This window comes from Scyliorhinus canicula, chromosome 6, assembly GCF_902713615.1.
Source record: "Scyliorhinus canicula chromosome 6, sScyCan1.1, whole genome shotgun sequence".
Lineage (NCBI taxonomy): Eukaryota > Metazoa > Chordata > Chondrichthyes > Carcharhiniformes > Scyliorhinidae > Scyliorhinus > Scyliorhinus canicula.
The window spans coordinates 136715518-136726637 of NC_052151.1; the positions used below are offsets into that span (position 1 = coordinate 136715518).

The window sequence follows — 11120 nt, forward strand, 5'->3', positions numbered from 1 at the left end:
ATATCATAATGATATTCATGTAGTCTATTGAAGGCAAAAGTAAGATCTTGACTGAATGGCACAGAAATATATTTATTCGGACAGGTGTAAGAACAATTTCAGTAGAACTGGATAGCATCGTTATGTCAGCTTGGCTAAGGGCCCAGAATCTCACAAGAGTTTTCTCAGCACAGGGTTCAGTTTTGACAGCTGGAGAGAACTGTTCATTTTGCTTGTTTGACATCTTTCAATGGTTACAATAAATTATTATTTCAGTGGTCACTTTTGTCAATATTACAATGTTTATTTTGCACAACATTAAGAGGGGTGGAAATGTTTGAATATTCTGTTATTTATACTTTAATGTCGGATTGACTTTTACAGGGGACGAAATTCCCCGCCTCGCGCCATCGGTAGCGGAGTTCCCGGTGAGGTGGTCAATCCCATATTAGTGAAGAAAACGGGATAGGTGGCAGCTGCTGACCCATTTCAATGCTCCGGCCCTCCACTTGCGGCGGGATTGAGGCTCGTACTCCACGCCAGCAGGAGGATGCAAATGGGTTCCATCTGCATCCACTTAGTGAGTCAGGCCATGTTCTCCCATGTGATTACTATAGGTATGGACAAATGTGGCCCTGATGTGGTGGACCTCGCTGTGGGCCAAGGGGGTAACCCTCCCCCTCCACATCTGCCCCATGCCCACCAGACCCTCCCTACTGCACCCCCTGTGAGACCACCTAATTAAAGAGAACCTCCCTGAGACACCCTTAATAAAAGAGATCACGAGAGACCCTGAAATAAAGAGACCCCCCTCAGACCCCCCAGAATAGAAACCCCTATCAGGATGCCCCGCAGAAAAGAAACGGTTCTCAGGCTGCCCCCAGAGTGAGACTCCTGTCTAGAGAGTAGCCCAGACAGAAGTAGTGAAAAAAATACCGTTGTAACACTCACCTGAGCAATACACCTGTTGGCTCAGACTCAGGAAGCACCACATGTCAATTCCAAGAAAGAGAAACCAGTCAGCTGTGTTTAACCCTCAGATCCTTGAGCTGCAAGACATTCATTCATTTTCCTTATTAGGCGATGATTGACAGCTTCCACACTCACACAGCTGTCAGCCTTGCTTCAGGTGAGGACATGAGTTGCCATGGAAGGTGCATGGGGAGAGCATAAATAAGGGGCAGGATACTCCAATTGGCAATGCCGAAATCGCGTTCGGCAAACTGCCGGAGAATCCCCCTTTGTGCCGGAGGCTGTGCCACTTTTGCGATGCTCCGCCCCCTCAGAAACGATGTATTTGATACGCCGCACCCTGTTGGGACAGCCTCAGGACATCACCTGAGGCCTTCTCCCGATGCTCCGCCCCCGATTAGCTGAGTTCCCGACAGCGCGGAACACTTATGATATATTTTTTCCATGGACTCCGTGTGGTGGCTGTGGACTGTGTCCAGCCCGCCACAGTCGGAGGTAGCCGTCCCGCTGACCGGGGGGGGGGGGGGGGGGGGGGGGGCTTTTGGCGAGGGCTGGGGAGACTGGCGGGGGGGGGGGGGGTTGTGCAGGGGTGGCGAGGGGGTTACTGGGGGTCAGTGGCAGGCAAGTCCGCGCGCGCTCGGTACCATGTTATACGGCAATGCTGCCAGCGTGGCCATGGACCCGGCCATTCTCCAGTCGTTTTTGGCAGGGGAGCCAGGAGCTTTACCTGGGCCTGAATTTTCTTACAACTCTTATTTACCTGGGCATAAATTGCAATCAAAAAATATTGACTGGAAACTGTGTGACCGAACGCAAGGACTCGACACATAACCAGCCACACAGGATACAATGTGGTTTATTATACTACTACTACTAGCACTGTGCAGGTTCAAAACCCTTGGGGGTGGTAACAGAAACAAAAACCTTTAACACTTAAACAGTATTTAGATGAACAACGTTGCTAATTCTGAACACTTTTGAAGATAAATTATTAAAATTAATATATGGTGCATATAAATCTTACTTTATTTCCTCTGGTGTTACTTTTTTTTCAAATCCTACTGAAGTAATTCCCCTCCACATCTCATATTCCTTCAAGCGTACCACACGGACATGGCAACAGATTTATCACAGCTACCATTGAAGGTGTATCACTGAGATCAGACAATAGGAACCTTATTACTATGGATAAGGTAATATCCATATTTGAATACTGAGTAAAAGAATGAGGAGCAAAAGATATGAAGATACGTTTCTTCCAAAGTACATGCATTCTGAGACTGAGATATTGCAACATTTGCAATTCATGAGCCTGTTCATACTTGACTTTTATGGTATTACTAATATAAAAGAGGGAACTATTTCATTCTTTGACACTTACTGCTCCAATTTGTGAGCACAAAAGCAGGCAGAAAAAGATAATGCTTCATTTTATAATTTATAGCATAGCCTGGACAGGTAGATTGACTAGAAGGCTGCAGCGTATATTTATACCAAATAATTTATTGATACTGTACTTTTAATGAGCAACATAACAAAAAATTGGACGTATAAACAACCCTGTTCATCTCAACTGATGATTCCAAAGGAGATAAACCTAGTAATTTCCAAATCACATGTGTAATGAACTCCAATTGGCTTTATTGGTTGGCCAATTGGAGTATGAGCTCCCTCAATGACAGCTCATTGAGGGGGCCCATATAATCACCTGTGTAGGCTTTGTGAGCCAGTCTTAAGTTGACTGGACTGCTAGCAGCACTGCTTGTAGCTGCTCCTGTAATATCGTTATTGTAAATAAATATTGGTGTGGTGACGGAACTCCTGCCTCCCGTGGATTACTACAGTGGCGACGAGGTAAACTACGAATTTTGCGGAGACCAGCTGCCGCTCTCGGAGGGTAAGCCTTGCCATTTTAAAAATGCCGTTTTTTGGGAGGTTAGAGGCATTCAACCCGGCTATTGAGGACTGGTCCCAGTATGTGGAGAGAATGTGTTACTTCTTCTGGGCAAATGATATACTGACGGACGAAAGGAGACGGCTTATCCTGCTGTTGGCGTGCGGACCCTCCGCTTTCGCCATTATACGTAGTCTGACTTATCCCGATGCGCCGGACATGAAAACTTTCCAAGAAGTAACGGAATTGGTGAAAGAGCACTACGACCCAAAACCACCCCTCATTTTGCGTAGGTACAGATTCTACACAGTGAAGCGGGAAGACCAGGGAGTCAGTCACGAATTTCTTGACTCGCCTGAGAAGGCTGGCGGAAAAATGTGAGTTCGGCCCGATGCTAAATGAAATGCTTCGGGACCGGTTAGTGTGTGGTATAAACGACCTCACAATACAGAAACGTCTGTTGGTGGAAACGGAGCTAGACTGCAGGCAGGCGTTACAGCTCGCGCTGTCCCTAGAAAAGGCAGCAAGTGGGGCGCAGGAACTACAGGGCACGCCAATGGAGGTAGATACCTGTGAGAGGGACTACCACAACGGGTGCTGCTACCAGATAGCCGCTCTCAGGAAAAACCTGAGGAATAGAGGGAAAAAGGAAAACCCCAGAACTGCCCCCAAGTCTGCCAGGACTAACTGGAGACAGAGGGAAGTACCGGCTGAGGCTCCCCCAACAGAGAAGGAGCGTTTCTGGCACCAGACAGAGTGGGGTAACAACGACAGAAACCCTAGAAGGAGGTGGCAAAAGAGGAATAGCAGGGACCAGGTACACAACCTAGACGCCCCATCCTCCTCCGAAGGGGAACAATTATATAATATTGCAACGAAGAAAGCAGAACCCATTAGGATTACCCCACGGGTGAACGGGCGGCCGACAATAATGGAAATAGGCACGGGTGCGGCCGTATCAGTAATGGGAGTGGCAGCATTTAGAAAAATCAAAGAAGGACTCCAGCCACTAACCCTAACAAAAACATCGACAAAACTTAAAACCTACACGGAGGAATCCCTGGAAGTTCTAGGCACGACTCATGTACCTGTGGAATATGAGAAACAATTGCTCAGATTACCGTTGACGATAGTAGAGGGCTCCGGACCGAGCTTAATTGGACGGAACTGGCTGAAAGACCTCAAATTAGATTGGATGAAAATTTTCCAGAGTGGAAGCGGGCAGTTGAGTGGAGTACTCCAAAAATACCCGGAGGTCTTCCAGGAAGGTTTGGGGGAAATCATAGGCGCCAAAGTAACTTTGCACGTGGACCCAGAAGCCCTTCCGAAATTTTGTAAGGCAAGGCCAGTACCTTTTGCATTAAGGAAGAAAGCAGATGACGAAATAGAAAGGTTACGGCGCGACGGCATTATCAGACCAGTACAGTTTTCGGAATGGGCAGCGCCGGTGGTACCAATTTTGAAGCCAGACGACTCGATACGTCTCTGTGGAGATTTCAAACAGACAGTAAACAAATACGCACTGCTGGACAAATACCCAATCCCGAAAATAGACAACCTATATGCCAAATTGGCAGGTGGGCTTTTGTTCACGAAACTAGACATGAGACATGCCTACCTGCATTTAAAACTGGACAAGGGCTCCCAGAAGGTCGCTACGATCAACACCCTGAAGGGCCTTTTTCGTTATACTAGGCTACCTTTTGGAGTGTCATCAGCCTGCGCTATGTTTCAGCGTACGATGGAAAATATTCTGCAGGGACTACCGCAGGTGGCGATTTATTCGGACGATGTCTTAATCACGGGTAGGACAAACAGGGAACACTTAAGGAACCTGGAGGAAGTGCTCAGGCATTTCGCAAAGGCAGGCATACGGCTAAAAAGGGAAAAATGTGTTTTTCTGGCCCCACAAGTGACTGGGATATAAAGTAGACGAGTCAGGCTTACATCCATTAGAAGACAGAGTAAGGGCAATAAAAGAAGCCCCAGCTCCCACCACGGTCCAGGAGTTATGATCATTTCTAGGGTTGGTAACCTATTATGGAAAATTTATTGAAAATAGGGCGTCCATCCTGGAACCCCTCCACCAGCTACTAAAAAAGGGGCAAGAATGGAAATGGTCCACCCAGCCAAAACCGAGCATTTAGGGACATTAAGGAACAGCTGTCATCCGAAAATGTCCTAGAGCATTATGACCCAAGGAAGGAGTTGGTGGTCACTTGTGATGCATCCCCCTATGGGGTAGGAGCCTGTCTTAGCCCATAGAGGAAGGAATGGGGAAGAATGGCCAATAGCCTATGCTTCGAGGAGCTTGGCGATGGCTGAGAGGAAGTACGCCCAAATCGAGAAGGAAGGACTGGCAGTGATATTCGCAGTAAAAAAATTTCACCAGTATCTGTACGGGTGGAAATTCACCATAGTGACGGACCATAAGCCTTTATTAGGGTTATTAAAAGAAGACAAGTCAATACCCCCGATTGCATCAGCTAGAATCCAACGCTGGGCGTTGCTACTGGCAGCATATAGATACGTTCTGGAGCACAGACCGGGAACGCGAGTAGCACATGCAGATGCTTTGAGCAGACTTCCCCTCCCGGACACTCCGCCGCAAATACCAAAAGTAGAGGAGACAGTAATGACTCTAAATTTTTTGGACACCCTACCAGTAGACTCACAACATATTCAGTTGTGGACGCAAAAAGACCCAGTTTTAGCCAAGATGAAGCATTTACTACTAACAGGGGAACTGGAAAGACCAGTGGAGCCCCAGATGCACCCATACTGGAGCAGAAGGGACCAAATAACCGTAGAAGACGGTATCCTATTATGGGGAGCCCGGGTAATCGTCCCAGCTCAGAGCCGTCAGGCAATCTTAACTGAGTTACATCACGGACACCCAGGGGTATCTAAAATGAAGATGCTAGCTCGAAGCTACGTTTGGTGGCCAGGTTTGGACACAGACATAGCAGCCTTGGTACGTCGGTGCCAGGAGTGCCAACAGGGGCAAAGAGTGCCATCAGTGGCACCATTGCACCCGTGGGAATGGCCAGGCAGACCGTGGACCGCCTGCATATTGACCATGCCGGCCCTTTCATGGGCTCAATGTTTTTGGTGATAGTGGACGCCCACTCCAAATGGTTGGACGTCCACCGGGTAAACACGGCAAGCACAGCATCGACAATTGAAAAGCTCGGGGCCTCGTTTGCAACACATGGACTTCCGGAGGTATTGGTATCGGACAACGGAACGGCATTCACAAGTGGGGAATTTGGAAAATTCCTGAAGGAAAACGGAGTCCGTCACATCAAAATGGCCCCTTACCATCCAGCGACCAACGGCCTGGCAGAGAGCGCGGTCGAGACACTTAAAGCGGGACTCAAGAAGCAGCGTCAATAGACACAAAGCTCTCCCGCTGGCTGTTTGATTACAGGACCACACCGCATTCCACAACGGGCATACCGCCAGCTGAACTCTTAATGGGAAGGCGGCTGCGAACAAGGCTGAGTCTCCTTTTCCCAAATTTAATGGGGAAAGTGGAGAAACAACAGGAGGCCCAACGCAGGGGGCATGATAATAGTCGGCAGCAGAGACATTTCCAGGTGGGGGCACCGGTTTGGGTCAAGAATTATGGGAATGGACCAACGTGGGTCAAAGGCACGGTAGAGTCCCAAACAGGGCCCATATCCTATGAGGTTTCAATAGGAGGTAAGGTGCTGAAGAAACACCTAGACCAAATAAGGGCAGCGGAACCACACCTGGAGGCAGGCGAAGCAGGACCGCCTCAAGCTGGGATAGCCCAGACGGAAAGGATACCCACACCCCAGCCCCGAGCAATTTATCCAGACCCTGTCATCCAGTCATCAGTCGGAGATGGACACACTCGACGAGGCCACCGCGACACCTGTCCCCAAGGAGGAGGACGAACAACTTCCAAGGAGGTCGTCAATGAAAAGACAAGCACCAATAAGGTACACCCCGCCCACTTCGGAGAACGACCCGGCGGATGACACAGAGGTGACAGACCCAGACATGAAGAGCAGGAAGAAGCTCAGAGGAATGCCAGCTGGCAGGAATTCCTTGGACCTTGGGGTGGGGGGGGGGGGGGGGTGTAATGAACTCCAATTGGCTTTATTGGTTGGCCAATTGGAGTATGAGCTCCCTCAATGATAGCTCATTGAGGGGGCCCATATAATCACCTGTGTAGGCTTTGTGAGCCAGTCTTAAGTTGACTGGACTGCTAGCAGCACTGTTTGTAGCTGCTCCTGTAATATCGTTATTGTAAATAAATATTGGTGTGGTGACGGAACTCCTGCCTCCCGTGGATTACTACAACATGTTATGCTATTTTTAATCAGATTACAGTCCCCTAAAACTTCCTGGCCTGATAAACAATTATTTATGTGAGCTCCTAAGCTGTTGCAATCTACTTGTTTTGCACAATGCTCTGGGCTCCGTGTGTTTACTCCCCCCACACCCACCCCGACCTTTCTCACTTGAGATTGCAGATCCATCAAAATGCTTAATATTGCGCTTGCCCCTCGCCGTTTGTTGTAAATATTTCATTTCCTATTATTAGTCTAACCCAAGATTAATTTAGATGGAATGTCACAAGTTAAAGGCACAGGTTATCTTCCTCAGCTTTCACCATTTACTTCTCAGTAAGTAAGGTACATTCGCAGGCGTGGAATGACGCTTAGAAAACTAGAGGCCTGTACTAGTGCTCCTGGAGACAGGAGTACAAATCCCACTGTGGGAGCTGATGGAATTTAAGTTCTGATGTGGAGATGCCGGCGTTGGACTCGGGTGAGCACAGTAAGAAGTCTAACAACACCAGGTTGAAGTCCAACGTGTTGGACATGGTGTTATACTGAATTTAATTTCAATTGTGTAGTGTATGTGGACTAAACTTGAATGTATTAGAGTTTCATTCCTGGAACAGTATGTTGAGCACCCTACCAGGCAGCAGGTTAAAAGCAAATTACTGCGGATGCTGGAATCTGAAACGAAAGTAAAATGCTGGAAAATCTCAGCAAGTCTGGCAGCATCTGTAGGGAGAGAAAAGAGTTAATGTTTCGAGTCCGATGACTCTTTGTCAAAGCAGCAGGTTACTCTGGATTTGGCATGGTGTAATGAGGAGAGATTAATTGATGACCTCATAGTTAATGGTGCCCTAGGGAATCGTAACCATAGAATGGTCGAGTTCAAAATTCAGTTTGTGGGTGAGAAAGTGGAGTCCCACACCAGTGTTCTTTTTTTTAAATTTAGAATACCCAATTCATTTTTTTCCATTTTAGGGGCAATTTAGCTTGGCCAATCCCCCTATCCTGCACATCTTTTCTTGTGTTGTGGGGGCGAAACCCACACAAACACATGGAGAATGTGCAAACTCCACACGAACAATGACCCAGAGCCGGGATTGAACCTGGGACCTCGGCCCCGTGAGTGCGCAGTGCTCATCGCTGCGCCACCATTCTGCCCCCACACTAGTGTTCTGGAATTAAACAAAGGAATTAAACATCGTCTTGAGGACAGATTTGGCCCGAGTAGAGTAGGCAGAAAGACTAACAGGTAAGGCAGCATATGAGCAGTGGCAGTTGTTCAAGTCGGTACTCAATTCCTCACAACTAAAATATATCCCAGAGAGGAAGAAAGATGGTAAGTGGGGTAAAAAAAATATATCCATTGCTAAGTAAGGATGTTGAGGACAATATAAAGACAAATACTAAGGTTTATCATATTGCAAAGGCCAGTGGTAGGCTGGAAGATTGAGAAACTTTCAAACATATAAAAAAGTAATAAAACGAGCTAAGGCAAATTACAAAGAAAGCTGGCACAAAATATCAAAAAGGATAACTAAACCTTCTGTAAGGACATAAAAGGGAAGAGAGTCACTGAAGTGAATGTTGGTCCCTGGGAAAATGAAACTGGAGAGTTGCAGCATGATAGCACAGTGGTTAGCACTGTTGCACAGTGTTAGCACAGGTTCGATTAAGGCTTGTGTCACTAACTGTGTGGAGTCTGCATGTTTTCCCAGTGTCCGCATGAGTTTCCTCCGGGTGCTCCGGTTTCCTCTCACAAGTCCCCAAAGACGGTGCTGTTAGGTAAATTGGACATTCTGAATTCTCCCTCTGACCCGAACAGGCGCTGGAATGTGGCGACTAGGGGTTTTTATGGTAACTTCATTGCACTGTTAATGTCTGCCTACTTGTGACAATAACGATTATTATTATTATTGTGGGGAACACAAAAATGGTGGAGATGCTGAATCAATATTTTGCCTCAGTTTTCATGGCGGAGGACACCAGTACCTTCCTATAGGAACAGGTAATTTAGAAGTAATAGAAAGGATGGAACTTTGAATAATCAGCATCAATGGAGAAACGGTACTCAACAAACTATTGGGATTGAAGAAAAACAAGTCACCAGGGCCTGATGGCTTGGATCCTGGGGTGTTAAAGGAAGTGGCAGTGGAAATAGTGGATCCATTGTTGCAATATTCCAAAATTCACTGGACATGGGAAAGGTTCCAGTGGCTTGGTAAAATGCTAACTTAACGCCCTTATTCAAAAAGGGAGGGTGGCAGAATTACATACCAGTTAGTTTAACATCCTTTGTTGGAAAATTGTTAGAATCCATTATTAAGGAAGTAAAATGTGGTAGCAGCTTGGTACCCTTTCCGCATGCTGGTAAATGGAAAGGGATACCTCACCTCTTCACATCCCTTCAATAGCCATTGCACCAGCTTCCCGTTTTTGTAAAGGAGTACTAAATGATCTGCAAATTTGGCTAGGGAACCTTCTATTCCTGTATCCAATTCATTAATATAGATTGCAAATAGTTGGGGCCCAAGGACTAAATCCTGTGGCACCCCACTACTTATATTGTGCCGCCCAGAAAAAGACCTATTTATCCCAACTCTCTGTCTCCTGTCCATCAGCCTCCTGTCCATCAGCCTATCTTCTATTGAGGCTAATAAATTACCCCTAACCCCGTGTGATCTAAACTTATGTTTTAACCTTCTGTGCAGAACCTTATCAAACACCTTCCAGAAGTCCAGATAAGCTACATCTACAGGATCCTCATTATCCACTTGGTTTGTTACATCTTCAAAGAACTTTAGCAAATTAGTCAAACATGATTTACCCTTCATAAAACCATGCTAACTTCGATGGATTGCATTTTGCAAATGTTCTGATATTCCTTAATAAGGCATTCTAACAATTTCCCAACAACGGATGTAACTCCGGGGAGGCCACAGTTTTTAACTTCAATCTCACTAATGAATCATAGAATCCCTACAGTGCAGAATGAGGCCATTGGGCCCATCGTGTCTGCACCAGTCCTTGGAAAGAGCACCCTACTTAAGCCCATGTCTCCAACCTAGTAGCCCCACCTAACCGCGAGACTCTAAGGGGCAATTTATCATGGCCAATCCACCCACCCTGCACACCTTTGGATTGTGGGAGAGAACAGGAGCACATGGAGGAAACCCATACAGACATGGGACAAAGTGCAAACTCCACACAGGCAATTACCCGAGGCCGGAATTGAACCCAGGCCCCTGGAGATGTGAGAGAGCAGTGCAAACCAGCGTGCCGGCCCCAATGAAATTGAAGTGAATAGAATACAAATCAGGCTAAAAGACCGTCTTGCCTTTTTGGGTGAGAACAGGATCCCACCATTGGGAGCAGGCCGGGTAAATTGCAAAATAGATTGCCTCCGCCGCAAATCTCAATTTTGTCTTTTCCCGCTATTCACCCGTTGTGCCCAGATTGCCGCCGGCCACAAAGCAATGGCTGAATCACGCCCCTTATGTTCTTATGTAACTGTCCAATGCCTCTAACTAACGCTGAGACTTTTACCGGGGGTCGAGGTGAGCAGGGGAACTGACCATCGCAAATTCAGAAAACCTATTTACATGTTTCCTTCAAGAACAGCGATAGACATCCTAAATTTTCCAATGCAAAATCAGTCACAGAAGGAAATGTTTATTGTGATCTATACAGCTAGTCTATCTGAAGTTTTTTTCAGCTATTTAATTAGTGATTTGTATATAGGAACAAGATAAAGCTAATTGATTTACTTTGCATTAAGTCGCCTTCAGTAAAATATAAATTCATTCATTCAGTTCCTTCCAATGGCAGCCAGATCTTTATTGCACATTATTACAGATTTACGACATACCATACTTATTGCGTGAGCCAACACATGGCAATCTAATCCTAGGCTGCTTTAGATGTGTCAGAGTGATTACAGTTTATCTCTGTTAACCAGG

The 11120-nt window shown here is 46.6% G+C and overlaps 1 pseudogene; it reads left to right on the plus strand.

Moving 5' to 3' along the window:
• Nucleotides 1–3761: 3761 nt before the first annotated feature.
• Nucleotides 3762–6480, plus strand: LOC119966850 (annotated as a pseudogene).
• The last annotated feature ends 4640 nt before the right edge of the window (nt 6481–11120 follow it).